Raw genomic sequence first — 16,281 nt, 5'->3', positions numbered from 1 at the left:
CTCTCAAAAAATAACTCCCAAATAAGGTTAACTCAATACTTAACCTTCCATTACTCCTATTTACTTCCATTAACCTCCTCTCAAACAAGGGCAACTATAACTTCAATTTGTGTCAATAAAATCACGCAACTTTTTGAGTTTTGTCTCAATTAGGTCACTTCGTCAATTTTAGCGCATATGACAACAACATGTCATTATTTTTTATGAAACATTAGAAACATTAGTCGGGTGGCGTATATGTGGATGTCATGTGTCACTTCGGTTAGAAACATTAGTTGTCTCATATTGATGTATCACTTATGTCATTATTCCGATATTTTTTAATCACAGAAATCGTCATAGTGACCTAATTGAAACAAAATTCAAAGTTGAGTGATTCTATTGAGACAAATTGAAGTTAAGTGACCATTTTGAAATAACCATGTAAGTTCAGTGACAAATAATAATAATAATATTTGTTAACGGCAAAAAAATACCTCCAATGTTTAGGCAGGACCGGTCTTGAGAATTTAAGTGCCCTGGGAAAATAAGTAATAAGAGCTCATTTTTTAGTAATTAAAGTGTAAAGGTTGTACATGTTTTTTTTTTTTTGTCAATGAGCTTTTAGAAAGAATTAGGTCCTCCTATATTAAAAAAAATTAACTTTCATATATACATAAAAAAAAAGGGCCCCCTCCAACCCTAGACCCTATGTCGACGCATCTTGGGCCTAGACCCAGGGTCGGCCCTATGTTTAGGTTGAGAGTCAATTTTACCCTTAACATTAACAATTTCAGACATCATTTTAGAATAGAGATATTTTATTGGTTTAATACATCACCAACCTGAATTTGTCCATAATAGTAGATTGACTCACTTTACAAGTGTCTGACCAGCTCCTTGAACTTAATTATTCCACATCACCGACTCTTTGAACTTGTCAATAAAAGTAGGTTAGATCTCTGAATTTTATAAGTTTCTCACCAACTCTCTAAACTTGCTTATTCGGTAACAAGTAAATACGAAAACAATAATATTAACTCTCAATCCTCATCAATTTAATCTCTCAAACCTGCAACAGTAACTCTTAAAATAGGTTGAAAGGTATGAGAAGAGAAAAAATTACCTCTCAAATAGACGAAGATGTATTTTTAGAATTTAGGTTTAATAGGTTTTTGTATTCAGTTGTTATGGAGTTGGTGGGACACTTATAAAGTTCAAAGAGCTAATATACTTTTATAGACAAGTTTAGAGAGCTAATGTTACAAAATAATCAAGTTCAGTGAGCTGGTGAAACATTTGTAAAGTTTAGAGAGTCAATTTACTATTATGGGCAAGTTTAAGGAGCCGGTAATGTATTAGACCTATTTTATTTTTTATTCTGCACCAATTGCATGTATTTTTGTTCTAAAAAATGATTTTATATTTTTTTATAATTTAATAATAGAATTAGAGATTAATATTTTTAAATTCCACAAAATATTTGCATTTTTTTATGAAACCAGTACAAAATAAAATATGTTTTTATATTTTTTCCACTTCTAATCATATTTTTGTGATATTTTGCTAATTAGTGATAAAGTGAAATGTATATGATAGAATTCATAACGCACATGTGAAATGTATATGATAGAATTCATAATCGAGAATACAGTTTGATGAATTATTTTTCAATTTGACCTAACTTATCAATGTTAGGGTAAAATTGTTCTTGGATACCAACGTTAAGGGTAAATTTATATTATTTTAGACGTTAGGAGTAAAATTTCTCTTAATTGTAAACGTTAGGGCATTTTTGCATCTTATCCCTTTCGAAATTTTACCAAACACTTTCGATTTCACTTTTAGTATTGTAAAGCAAAAAGCGTTCCGAAAAATGAAAACAAACAGACACTAAATTAGTTTTGTTTGGGAGTTTACAGATTAACGAGGGTAGGGTTAAAAGAGAGTGGAATGGAAATGAAAATTAAATTAATTTTGTTTAAGTTTATAAAATATAAATTAAATTAAAAGTTTAACTCGTTTGCGAATTTAAATATGAAGGGATTGAAAAGTTAAAATTTATTCTATTAAAATAAATTTCTTTTTATGAAATTTCCTTTACTTTCATTACCTCCAATTTAGAAGTTAAAAGTTTAACTTTCATTTATTCTAAAAAAAAAAACTCACAAAAAAAAAAAGAAATTAATGTCATATCCCGATTCATTGCCTCTTCTATCATTCTGATGTCGAACATGATCATAACTTGTTCGTCGGCTGTGTTTACGCCCACAAATGTTAGAATTACATGAGGGTTGATATTGAGATGTTTAGTTCCGATAGTGATTCTGTTTTGCAGATCTGTGCTAATCAGACCAAGTAGACCATCACTGACGTTGTTATTACGTTGCGGTCTATCTGAGGTCAACAGAACCAACTGGTATGGGAGGACAAGTTGTTGATGCCGACACAAGCACTACAGGCATCGCTACGATTTATAGCAGATTGGCAGACGAACCAAGGGTCGGGGCAGCAAACGAAATGATGTCTAGGTTCAGTGGTTCAAATCAGACAGCGATCACGTCAAATGCAACATAGATGGTGCGTTATTCCTAGATGAGACGTCGTGTGGTATGGGTGAGGAATTTGTCCATTCGACCATCGAGCTTCGCTTGTTTCCAGACTTTCTTAGCTTCTAGGCACTGGAACAGCAAATGAATTTCGTCTTCTATAAGAAGATTGCAGCTCTGGCACCTGCGATCATAACTTAAACCTCTATTAGCAAGCTTTGCAAAGCATGGCAGAATTCCTTTTAAGGTTTAATGTTTTCTATAGGAAATGGCAGATAGCTTGAGGTAGTTTTTTTTAATATGTTACTGAATTTTACAAAAGAAAAGAAAACGAATATTATTCAGAGGTCAAGAATAACTTTATCAATATAATATAAATGTAAAAATACAATTTTTTCACCAAAACTCCAAAATAGAGCTTTTTAAGACACATTTAAGGCTCTCAAAAGCAATAAGGATAAATGAGCCAAAAATGACAAGCTTAAGCTTGAACTCAATATTTTGTTTTAAGTTGCTCACAAGTCTCGTTAATTCCGTTCATAAATCTCGTTCGCTAATAACTTATTAATTATGTTCATTAATTATATATTAATTTGAAATTTATTTAACACAAAACGAGATAGTTTTTAAAGTCTACAAAACTAAAATTTACGCAAAACTACGCTGTTTTACATTCCTCTCTTTGTAGAAATACTATCATTAAAAAAATAATCGAACCAACATTGCTCATGAGCGTGTTCATGAACATTATAATCGAGTTTGTTCGTGAACCTATAAGTGAACTGGCTCACGAACTTCCAAGCCAAGTTTCACCTATTCAAACTCAACTTGTCTACAAATCGAACCGAACACGATCGAGCTTTTATTGAACCGTCCATGAACAGTTTGACTCATTTACATCTTTAAAGTTGTTGTTTAAACTTTTTTTACCAAACACTCACTAAAAGTAGGAATATCAACGAATAAATTACCCATGGATAATGTCATGTGCCCGTTAAGAATCAAAAATTAAATTAAATAAATTATAAATTTAATGAAACATAAATAAAATAAATATTTCACAAATTTAACAAACAAATTCAAAATTCAAACATTCCATTTGTTTGCTAGAAAACATTGTATAGAAACATTTTCTCTTTATTTTCTCGTGTTTGTTTGCTTAGAAAAATAAATCAACGAAATTTTTTAGATTAGTCAACAAAAAAGTATATGAAAGGAAGTGAGAAAAATATTTTACCCTTTTCAAAACAGTAAAATATATTCGTACACTTTGGAACTTTACTCCATTCATTCTTACCTTTTTGAAAACAATATTGGTTCATCACTTCTTCCCATTTTATAGTGTTGTAAAACACCGTAAAATATTTTATTTTCCAATACAAACGGATCCTTAAAATTCTAAATAACTCATATTAGCAAGAAATCATAAGACACTCAAAATAAATAGTTCATCTTATTATTCTTTATTTTTCCCTCCACTTTTCATCTACATACATGGCGGTACCGGGAGAATTCATATTCTCGTCCCATACTTATTGCAGTTATTTCCTTTTAAAATTTCATTCTCATCCCAAACCCTTGTATACAAGATTCGAAAAGTCCCATTAGAGTCGATAATACCAGATACCCACGAACTTGTACCCAGTGCTATCCTAACTAAAAGCAACTAAAACCTGCTTTGAAAAGGAGAACCAAACACCTTATAAGATAAAAATATGAAACTTGCAAACAGCAACTCATAAAAAAATATGGCTTTCAATCCTTCATCTCATTTTCTTACTTTCTATAACCAAAAAGTGTTTCCAAGTCCTGTAAAAATGTTAGGAAAAACCTATAGTTTTGTCCACTAAAAGACTAAAAGTATTATAAATTAGTTATTGGAAAAAACCAACCCATATAACAAGTTAATGTTAATTTAATACAAGCGTGGTGTGTGCTCTCTTGCATATAAAAATGGTATCAAATGGAGAAATCATCATTTCCATAGATACATACCAAAGTAATTCTGAACCAAAACAGCGAACTCTGTAAAAATGTCAAAAGTTAACCACTAAATGTCAAAAGGTAACCCATATAACAAGTTAATGCTAATTTTATACTAATTTAATAGAAGTATGGTATCTGCTCTTGTATATAAAAATGGTATCAAATGAAGAAATCATCAGAAACCTCAGATAAAAATAAGAAATGAAACTTGCAAACAAAAACTCACCAACATCAATTTTACTTTCAACCCTTCATCTTATTTTCTTACTTTCTATAACCAAAACATTTTTTCCAAACCCCGTCAATTGTCTCAGCAATGAGACAGACCGACTCGCACTTTTGCAATTCAAGTCGAACATTGCCATTGACCCCTTTAGTGTTCTAAGCTCCTGGAATGACTCTGAAAACTTATGCAAATGGCAAGGAGTTACTTGTGGTCGCAAACATAACAGAGTTACCTCTCTGAAATAGGAGGGGAAGAGCTTGACGGGAACCTTATCGCCTTCTATAAAGAATCTCACCTTCTTAAGGTCTCTTCATCTTCCTAACAACAGGTTCCATGGAGAAATTCCTACTGAAGTTGGCCATTTGTTCCGACTGAGATATCTCAACCTGTCACAGAATACATTCCAAGGAGGAATCCCAGTTGAAATCAGCAACTGTTCAAATCTCAGGATCATGTCTTTGGATACCAACAACTTAACAGGAAAAATTCCTGCTGAGTTAGGCTCTTTACAAAAGCTTGTGGCACTCCGTTTTCATAAAAATAGACTCACTCGAGAGATCCCGCATTCCCTTGGAAACTTGTCCTTTCTCCAAGAATTGTCTTTAGCAGGTAATCATCTGGAGGGAAATATTCCGAATCATCTGGGAAGACTGACAAGCCTAGTTTATTTTCAAGTTGCTGCGAATGAACTGACAGGTACAATCCCTTCTGCGCTTTATAATCTTTCATCTGTCAGTTTCTTTTACGTTGGAGTAAATGGATTGAAAGGCAGTATCCCGACGAATATAGGACTCACTCTTCCTAAACTGCAAGGATTTGCTATTGGTCAAAATGAAATCCATGGAACTATTCCAACTTCATTTACCAATGCTTCTCAGCTTCAACAACTTGACATCTCTTCCAATAAATTGACTGGCCAAGTTCCAAAAAGTCTAGGATATCTGAAGAATCTCAGGATGCTAAATATAGACAGCAATTTTCTGGGCAATAGCACAAGTAGAGATTTGGATTTTATGATATCTTTGTCAAACTGCAGCAATCTAGAAGAACTATATATTGACACAAACAATTTTGGTGGCATATTATCTCCCACAATAGGAAATTTTTCCACCAATCTTGATAATTTATCTATTGGAGGCAATCAAATATCTGGAAAAATTCCCCAAGAAATTGGGAATCTTGTCAATTTGTATATGTTAGGCTTGGAGTATAACTACTTATCTGGTACAATCCCACATTCTTTCGGGAAACTTGTAAAGCTGCAATTCTTGACCTTAACCACTAACATGCTTTCTGGAGAAATCCCAACTTCCTTTGGCAACATAACGCAACTATATCTACTTGATTTGAGTTATAACAATGTAGGAGGGAATATAAGCACTTCAAGTGTTTGGAATTGTGCAAATTTGCAAGTTCTAACTCTAGCATATAATCACCTAGTTGGCAGCATAACCAAACAGATCATTGCACAATCCTTGCTGTACACAAGTCTTGATGTATCAGGAAACGTATTGACAGGTCCTTTGCCTATTGAAATAGGCAATATGAGAAGTATCAGAGAGTTTTATGCCATAGATAACAAATTGTCTGGGAACATTCCTACCACCATAGGGGGTTGTTCGAGCCTAGAAATGTTCTACTTGCAAAACAACTCACTTCAGGGATCTATTCCTTCATCCATTGTTTCCTTGAGAGGTCTCCAGCAATTAGACCTTTCTGGAAATAACTTGTCTGGAGCAATTCCAGAAGGCATAGATAAGCTTTTGTTTTTGGACTATTTCAATGTCTCTTTTAATAATCTTGAAGGTGAAGTACCAACTAAAGGTGTGTTCAGCAATATAAGTAATGTTGCATTTCATGGAAACAAAAACCTTTGCGGAGGTCTACCAGATCTGCAGCTTCCAGCATGCCCTCGTGTCAAGCAAAAGAAACACACAAAGTTGGGTACTGGCATTGTCCTTGTAGCAACCATTGGTCCAGGAGTGATTCTAATCATGATAGCATCTGTATGGGTTTTCTATCAGAAAAAGTTAAGAAAAAATCCAGCTTCGGCCCCTAATATGCTCAGTAAGCTTCCTCGAGTTTCATTTAAAGACCTTTTGCAAGCAACTGAAGGATTCTCCTTAGAAAACATCATTGGAGAAGGTACTTTTAGCTCAGTATATAAAGGAAACCTAAATCTTGAAGGTGAAAGGTTAGTAGCCGTGAAGGTACTCAAACTTCAACAGCATGGAGCTTCCAAGAGCTTTCTTGCTGAATGCAAAGCATTGTGCAATATCCGAAACCGGAACCTAGTGAAGCTATTGACGTACTGCTCCAGCATTGATTATAAAGGCAATGACTTCAAAGCTTTGGTTTATGATTTTATGGAGAATGGGAGTTTGGAAAAGTGGCTTCATCCATGTGAAGATGGCAGTAATGAATCAAGAAGTTTAAGCCTTGCCCAAAGGCTTCGTGTTGCAATTGATGTTTCATCTGCATTACATTATCTTCAAGATAATTGTGAAACGCCAACCGTTCATTGCGACTTGAAACCAAGCAACATCCTTTTTGACAGTGATATGACAGCTCACATTGGTGATTTCGGATTAGCTAGGCTCCTTTCAAGCAATTTGTCACAAGGACAAAGCAGCTCGACTGGGATAAAAGGAACCATTGGCTACGTGGCTCCAGGTATAGTTTCCTTAATTATTTATCACACGAGTTTGCACTATGTTTGATATTTACAGAGTACGAACCTTAACATATCAAAGTTTAATTGTTATTATTTATTTCAGAGTATGGAGTAGGCAGCCAAGCAACAACATATGGAGATGTATACAGCTTTGGGATTATTTTGCTGGAGATTTTCACAGGGCTGAGGCCAACTGATGGAACATTTACAGATGGATTAACTCTCCACAACTTTGTCAAAGCCAGGCTCCCTGGAGAAGTGTTGCAGATTTTGGACCCTGTGCTTATAACAATGTAGGAGGGAATATAAGCACTTCAAGTGTTTGGAATTGTGCAAATTTGCAAGTTCTAACTCTTGCATATAATCACCTAGTTGGCAGCATAACCAAACAGATCATTGCACACTCCTTGCTGTACACAAGTCTTGATGTATCAGGAAACGTATTGACAGGTCCTTTTGCCTATTGAAATAGGCAATATGAGAAGTATCAGAGAGTTTTATGCCATAGATAACAAATTGTCTGGGAACATTCCTACCACCATAGGGGGTTGTTCGAGCCTAGAAATGTTCTACTTGCAAAACAACTCACTTCAGGGATCTATTCCTTCATCCATTGTTTCCTTGAGAGGTCTCCAGGAATTAGACCTTTCTGGAAATAACTTGTCTGGAGCAATTCCAGAAGGCATAGATAAGCTTTTGTTTTTGGACCATTTCAATGTCTCTTTTAATAATCTTGAAGGTGAAGTACCAACTAAAGGTGTGTTCAGCAATATAAGTAATGTTGCATTTCATGGAAACAAAAACCTTTGCGGAGGTCTACCAGATCTGCAGCTTCCAGCATGCCCTCGCGTCAAGCAAAAGAAACACAAAAAGTTGGGTACTGGCATTGTCCTTGTAGCAACCATTGGTCCATGAGTGATTCTAATCATGATAGCATCTGTATGGGTTTTCTATCAGAAAAAGTTAAGAAAAAATCCAGCTTCGGCCCCTAATATGCTCAGTAAGCTTCCTCGAGTTTCATTTAAAGACCTTTTGCAAGCAACTGAAGGATTCTCCTTAGAAAACATCATTGGAGAAGGTACTTTTAGCTCAGTATATAAAGGAAATCTAAATCTTGAAGGTGAAAGGTTAGTAGCCGTGAAGGTACTCAAACTTCAACAGCATGGAGCTTCCAAGAGCTTTCTTGCTGAATGCAAAGCATTGTGCAATATCCGACACCGGAACCTAGTGAAGCTATTGACGTACTGCTCCAGCATTGATTATAAAGGCAATGACTTCAAAGCTTTGGTTTATGATTTTATGGAGAATGGGAGTTTGGAAAAGTGGCTTCATCCATGTGAAGATGGCAGTAATGAATCAAGAAGTTTAAGCCTTGCCCAAAGGCTTCGTGTTGCAATTGATGTTTCATCTGCATTACATTATCTTCAAGATAATTGTGAAACGCCAACCGTTCATTGCGACTTGAAACCAAGCAACATCCTTTTTGACAGTGATATGACAGCTCACATTGGTGATTTCGGATTAGCTAGGCTCCTTTCAAGCAATTTGTCACAAGGACAAAGCAGCTCGACTGGGATAAAAGGAACCATTGGCTACATGGCTCCAGGTATAGTTTCCTTAATTATTTATCACACGAGTTTGCACTATGTTTGATATTTACAGAGTACGAACCTTAACATATCAAAGTTTAATTGTTATTATTTATTTCAGAGTATGGAGTAGGCAGCCAAGCAACAACATATGGAGATGTATACAGCTTTGGGATTATTTTGCTGGAGATTTTCACAGGGCTGAGGCCAACTGATGGAACATTTACAGATGGATTAACTCTCCACAACTTTGTCAAAGCCAGGCTCCCTGGAGAAGTGTTGCAGATTTTGGACCCTGTGCTTATCACAACTGGAGATTTGGTTATATCAACGTCACAAGCTATGGAGGATGATGGTATCGAGATTCGAGAAGATGATGTCAATGTTGGAAATTTGAGGATAAAATATATTGCATCAGTCCAGGAAATTGGAATTGCATGCTCAACAGAACTTCCAGGAGATCGAATGAATATGAGGGATGCGAACAGAAAATTAAATGTCATCACAGAGGCTTTCTTGCAAACAAGGACTGGTAGAGGAAGACATATCTTAGCCCATTAAGAGGAATGAGGTTTCTATGTTATTGAATTTATTATCTTAAGTTGAAAAAAGCAATTTCCTAATATTTGTTTTCCTAACCAATATAGGTTGTGTTATTCAAGTATCTGCAGGAGCAATCAAACCGAAAAGTTCTTTCGAAACTATTTCCTTCAGCTAATAATATTCAAGTTGTTCTAGTAGTTTTGCTCGAATTTATTTTAGTATAATGAAAAGTCTAATGTATAAATTAGTGACTCTTAGCTGCTCTGTAATTGTTCCATTATTGTCATAAATTTTTCCAGTTTGTGCAATCCATGATCCTACTTCTGTAAATTTTTTTCATTCATGCATTGCTAATCAAGAGGGCGAGCCTTGGCGCAACGGTAAACGTTGTTGTCGTGTGACCAAGAGGTCACGGGTTCGAGTCTTAGGAGCGGCCTCTTGCCAAAATAAATTGGCAGGGGAAGGCGTGCCCCCAGTACACCCTTGTGGTGAGACCCCTCCCCGGACCCTCGCTCAGCGGGGACGCGTAGTGCGACCGGGCCGCCCTTTTTTTTTTATGCATTGCTAATCAAACATACGCAAAAGCATGTGATAACATATTGTCTTAAGCCTAATTAATATGTATCTAAATTCTAAGAGAAATGGACCAATTGACAGATAAGTTATTTTGATAATTAGATAATATATTGTCTTAAGTAATTCCAACTCAAAGATATAAAGCATGTAATACTAATTAGCTAGCTAAAATTGGTACTTAAAACTCATTTTTTCTTTTCTCGGATTCTGTATTACTTTAATGATAGACTCTTTGCAAAAGCTGAAATTTGGCCTTTGCGTACATGGCCTAATTTCTCTTTTTTTGGCCTCTCATTACAAGATAAAATGGAGTTACCAACCGAAACCAAATTTCTATCGATCATCATCACGAAATTTGGTCAGTGAATGTAATCACCGACTGAATATGACTGACACAGTTGGTCAGCGATAAGGTTGATGAAACACCAACTGAAATTTGGCAGGTAACTTCACCGACCAACATCAACCAAATTTCGACTGTCATTGTAAATGAGTTCTTCAAGTTTTTTGAAATTACCGAACGGTTACCTACAACTTTGTGTCGATAATCCAAAGTAATAAAAGAAAATATTTGGGTTGAAGGGATCTCTCTATATATATACCACAACATAATGAACATTTGTAAACAAAAAAGTTATCAAATTTCACATAAATTACATATAAAAACCACAAACAAATAAAGCATTGATGTTTTAATAAATACAAGCTCAAACATGCAACAGACATTTAATAATGATTGAGGTATATAAAGAATTAATAGTTATAAAGGTTTTACCTGATTGATACCAAGAACAGCATCACTTAAATGTTAGAGCCTTCTCTGTGAAAAAGAGGATCCTGATACCTAATAATAGAAAAGGATTCAAGACTATTATAAGCAATTCTGAAGTAATTCATTTGTCAATTTAACTCACCATGAAAATGAGTTGCAATGAACTGGTAATTCATTTAATAGTACCAGTAAAATTAAAGAAAACTAATCACTCTTCAATATTTTCTATGTGCTGTCACAAACAAACAAACAACAACAACAACAAAGCCTTAGTCCCGAAATGATTCGGGGTCGGCTGCTGTCACAAACAACTTAACCAGAAATTCAGAATTATAATATATATATTTTGCTGAATGAGAAAAAAGTATATATATTATAATTCAGATGTGAGGACGGAAACATCACAAGTTATGGAGTATAATGACAATGAGATTGGACCAATTACTATCAATGTTGAAAATCTGAGAAGAGATGGAGCAGACACCATAAAATGTATTGCATCAGTCCTGGAAATTGGACTTGCATGCCCAGAATAATTTGCAAGAGACTGAATGAATATGAAGGATGCCAATAGAAAATTATATGTCGTCACGGAGGCTTTCCTGCGTACGAGTCATAGAGGAAGAAAAATTGTAGCCCACTAACAAGTATGTGGTTTCTTTATAATGAATTTATCCTCTTAATTATGTTGAAATAAGATCAATTTCCTAGTGTTTCATTTCTTCGTTACTTCAATCGACATATGGCTATATTATCATGAAAATTGGATTGAAATGAATACTGAATTTGACCATCTACTAACATATTAACACATTTAATGACCAAATTGGTAAATAAGTAGACTGGCCAACAATGCTTCAAAAATGAATTAGAAGTTGCACTAAAAATGTCGGAATAAATTACGAACTAAAATTATCTTTTTATTGACAGCCGTAGTTAACTAGTTGTTTGTAAACTAACTAACGCTAATTATGATTGGAGTTAGCTTGACAATTGTAGTTTTTATATGTTATAATCTTAAATTTGAAATAAATTGCAGAGGCATAGGTTTGGCATTCAAGTATCTGCACGAGCAATTAAACCAAAGTGTTGTTTGGAAAATATTTCCTTCATTAACATTTTTCTTCAGCTAATAATCTTCAAGTTGTTTTGGTAGCTTCTTTCTTTCTATTTGAGCATAAATAAAGATGATGAAAAGTCAGTATGTAATGAATCAGTGACTCTTAGCTGTGTTTCAAGTATAATTGTTCTGTTATTCTCATGTTATCTATCATTTTTCTTGTTTCTGCAATCACTGCTTGTAGTGACCAATTTCCAATTTGTGCTACATATCCAAAATCGTGGTTGTGTAAAATTGAGTGTTTCATACCTTCCTAACGAAACAAGGTGCAAGCAAACACTGAAGAAACCACCTTGAAAAGCACTCTATCACTTCCAGTTGGCCGTCTTAGCTTCCTCATTTGTGCTGCTCAAAATTGTTGCCAAAGATTAATAACTCTTTTGCACAAATTCTGAACGAGGTGATATATTCATTTCCCATAAAATTACTCTGAACAAGTTTAATTTAAAGGTGCAAACATTCAATTGAAAGTAAAAGTAGGATGAAATTATTGACTGAAGTTGGTCATAATTACTTACAAATAGCCAATACCTTAATGTACAACAACAACAACAACAACAACAACAGAGCCTTAGTCCCGAAATGATTCGGGGTCGGCTAACATGAACCATCATATAAAAACCGTGAAATCAAGTCGTGTCAGCGACACAAATTCGCTCCCTCCACTCCGTCCTATCCACTACCATATTTTCCTCAATTCCCAGTAAACTCATGTCACTCTCGATCACCCTCCTCCAAGTTTGCTTAGGTCTTCCCCTACCCCTCACCACTACATCCCTTTGCCACTCTTCGGTTCTCCTAACCGGCGCATCAAGCGCTCTACGTCTCACATGGCCAAACCACCTTAGTCGATTTTCTCTCATTTTATTCTCAATAGATGTGACCCCTACTTTTGTCCTAATTATTTCATTACGCACCCGATCCTTTCTCGTATGACCACACATCCATCTCAACATACGCATCTCCGCCACCGACATCTTATGGATGTGGCAGTGTTTCACTGCCCAACACTCCGTACCATATAACAATGCTGGTCTAATTGCCGTCCGGTAGAATTTTCCCTTCAATCTATTAGGCATGCCGGGGTCACAAAGGAAACCCGTAGCACTCTTCCACTTCGACCAACCAGCTTTAATCCTATGAGCAACATCTCCATCTACTTCTCCATCCGTTTGGATAATAGATCCTAAATACCGGAAGCAATCCGAGGCCTGAACAACTCTCCCATCTAGGGTGATTGTCCCTGCCTCCCTACTCCTATGGCCGCCAAACTTACACTCCAAATATTCTGTCTTACTTCGGCTCAACTTAAAGCCTCTAGATTCTAGAGTTTGTCTCCATAGTTCCAACTTCCTCTCCACTCCTTCTTTCGTCTCATCGACCAACACAATATCATCTGCAAACAACATGCACCATGGTATACCATCTTGAAGTGAACTTGTTAGTTCATCCATAACGATGGCAAAAAGAAATGGGCTTAGTGCGGAACCTTGATGCACTCCAATCCAATCGTAATAGGAAACTCTTCAGTCTTCCCAACACTAGTACGTATGATAAGAAAATTTGCTTTGACAATTCAAAATCAAAGTTCAAGTTTCAACTACTATATGTTAATATAACAAATTGTTGGGACCAAAACCAAAACGTTTGGAGTTGGGTTTGAGTAATTTGGGATGGGTTTTGATTTGTTGATTTTTCAGATATTCAGAGAAGCATTCATACATAATAAGAGCAATTAACCAGTTCATGTCTAATATTATTGCACTCTTCTTTGTCCAAACTTCGCTGTTATACATTATCCACCTCTTATGCCCCAAAATATAGAAATTACATAAACAATCTCTGACCCTAACCAGCAGACTCTTTGTTATCCTTAACTCATCAATTCAGAAATCGAAACGATCAGCAAAATCGGAATAAGAGAACTCAGCGTGCAGAAACAAAGAGGGTGTAGAGAAGAAATTAGAGGATAAATCTAAAGCAAGAAGGCACGAATTTACCTAAGAAATGTTTCTTTGAGGTGCGAATCAAAGAAATTAAAACTCCGATAGTTAGAAATCGAGACATATCTCCTTCCTTTCGGCAGCTTCATTGCATTCGGTGAATTGAATTGAGGAACATCTTCTCCATTCTCTTCCATTTACAGTCTCACATGCTTAATACAGTAACATGTACATATGAATGTGTAAATTACAGCCATGATCACTCAACTTTGTCATTATGATCAAGTGCAAAAACTAAGGCAAAACAATCTTTTATTTTATTTTTTTAACACATTGTATAATCTTCTATTTTCCATCACATTAAGGCTCGTTTGTTTCACCTGCTCTTGTTTGCTGTTTGCTGCTACGGGTTAGCTGTTTGATGTTTGGTGTTACGGATAGGTAGGAGATATTAGTTGATTTTTCTGTAAAAAGCCGTTGTTTCGGATTTTTACCAAACGTTTTTTGTCTTATGGTTAGACTTAAAAGGTAAAAGGCAGTTTCGAAAATTGAAAACAAACGGACACTAAACCTCTCATAACCATAAAAGTTAGTTTTGAATATAAAACTTGATTAAATATTATTCTTCAACTACATCGGAAATTTGTATTTTGAACAGTTCAAAACAGTTTTTAATATATAAATGATTATAGAAAAAACAGTAAAAACTTTATTTAAAGTTGCAAAAATATAATTTCAAAAAAAGATTAAATTAATAACACTTTTTTAACTATGTTAGATATTCACAACTAATCAATTTGATAAGTAATGACTCAATGTGATAAAAAGTAAAAGATTAGAGACTCATTGTGTCCAAATAAAAAAAAAAGGTAAAGTCCAAAAAAAAAATTTGTACTTTCACGTATTGTATAACTGGCATTGGAAAAAAAAAATTTGTCCAAAAGGTGACCTAGCTTTTTTGTTTGTTAAAAACGATGTTCTTTTAGTTTTATACTATAAGGTTGACCTTTAACGACCTCAAAATGGAAAATTTCAACAACTAAAGTTGTTTAGTATACCACATTTACCTTGGAACCAAATTTTTTATTTTTCAAAATCATCATTTTCGGAGTATTCTCTCTCTAAAACATTCATTTTATCTCTCATCATCAATGACCTCAAAATTAAAAAGTTGAATAATTAAAATTGTTTAAAATACCATAAAGTCTTTGAATTTTTCAATTTTGAGATCGCTAATGCTCATTTCAATTTAAGATTCTTATATTTAGTAAAATGAAAAACCTTAGTCATCTTCTTGACAAAACGAAAAAACTCAATCACCTTTTGGATAAAAAAAATCCAAGTACCAATTTGACAGTACAAAGGTTTTTTTAAACTTTACCTAATAAAAAAAAAAGTAAAGACTTCATACACTAGAAAATAATAATAATAATAAAAAAAAAAAAAAAAAAAAAAAACTAAAAGTCCCAGTCATGTTTTTTTCCTGAAAACTAAAATAAAAATTACTCAATTTTATTTTTTACTAAAATAAATATTCACTTGATTATTATGATAGCAAGTAATCTTTTACTAACATAAAGTCATCTAATTATTACATTAGAATAATATTCTAAAAGAAATTAATTTTACCAATTTAATTTTAAAATCATTTAAATATTGATTTAAAAAATTAAAAATATAATTTCATATTAAATATGATTTTAAATAACTTTAATTTTTAAAAGTTTTTTTTTATTTTATTTGAAAAGTGAAAGTTTTTATTATTACTCTTTATGAACAGTCTTAAAATCATCGTTAATAATCTCTAATAATCTTGAAAGTTTTTATTTTAAGATTATTAACGATCATTTTAAGACTGTTTATAAAGAGTCATAATATTAATATTAATAAATAGTAAAATTGAATGATTTTTTTTTTTGTTAAATTTTAAAGTTGAGTAACTATAATATTATTAAAGATAAAATTGAGTGACACTGTATCTAACTTACCACTATAAATATTATAATTTTTAAAAGTAAATTGCTAGATTAAAAATATGTAAATTTCTTAACACACTGAGTTAATTAAAGTGTAATGTATTGTTTATGTAAAAAAAAAACTATCATCATATCCTATTATATTATTGGCAAAATGCATATTTAAATCTCTAACCAATTTAATTTTTATTGATCAATTCTTTTAAATTGACATATAAAGTTCTTCAATAATCTTTTAATATATTAATCATTTTAACACATTAGTCGATCATTCAAACTCCATTTTTATGCAAACAAAATATCAATGTATTACTATTTTAATACATTAATTGATATATAGATTGTCAA

General features: G+C 33.7%; 1 long non-coding RNA gene across 5 annotated transcripts; it reads right to left on the bottom strand.

Annotated features, from left to right (window-relative positions):
* Nucleotides 1-2,108: 2,108 nt before the first annotated feature.
* LOC136227709 (uncharacterized) lies at nt 2,109-14,159 on the bottom strand. 5 transcript variants are annotated; one of them, XR_010688193.1, is made up of 5 exons: nt 14,015-14,159; nt 12,264-12,359; nt 10,898-10,966; nt 4,524-4,553; nt 3,186-4,204 (listed from the first exon to the last, which is right to left on the bottom strand). It is a non-coding gene; the product is annotated as an uncharacterized lncRNA (long non-coding RNA). The 5 variants fall into 5 exon arrangements; XR_010688192.1 differs by having other exon boundaries at nt 3,186-4,201; XR_010688190.1 differs by lacking the exons at nt 3,186-4,204; nt 4,524-4,553 and adding an exon at nt 2,109-2,712.
* Nucleotides 14,160-16,281: the final 2,122 nt, after the last annotated feature.

The sequence above is a fragment of the Euphorbia lathyris genome, chromosome 4, assembly GCF_963576675.1.
Source record: "Euphorbia lathyris chromosome 4, ddEupLath1.1, whole genome shotgun sequence".
NCBI classification, from domain to species: domain Eukaryota; kingdom Viridiplantae; phylum Streptophyta; class Magnoliopsida; order Malpighiales; family Euphorbiaceae; genus Euphorbia; species Euphorbia lathyris.
Note: the sequence above shows the minus strand (reverse complement) of the source record. Positions and strands in the feature narration are given on the sequence as shown.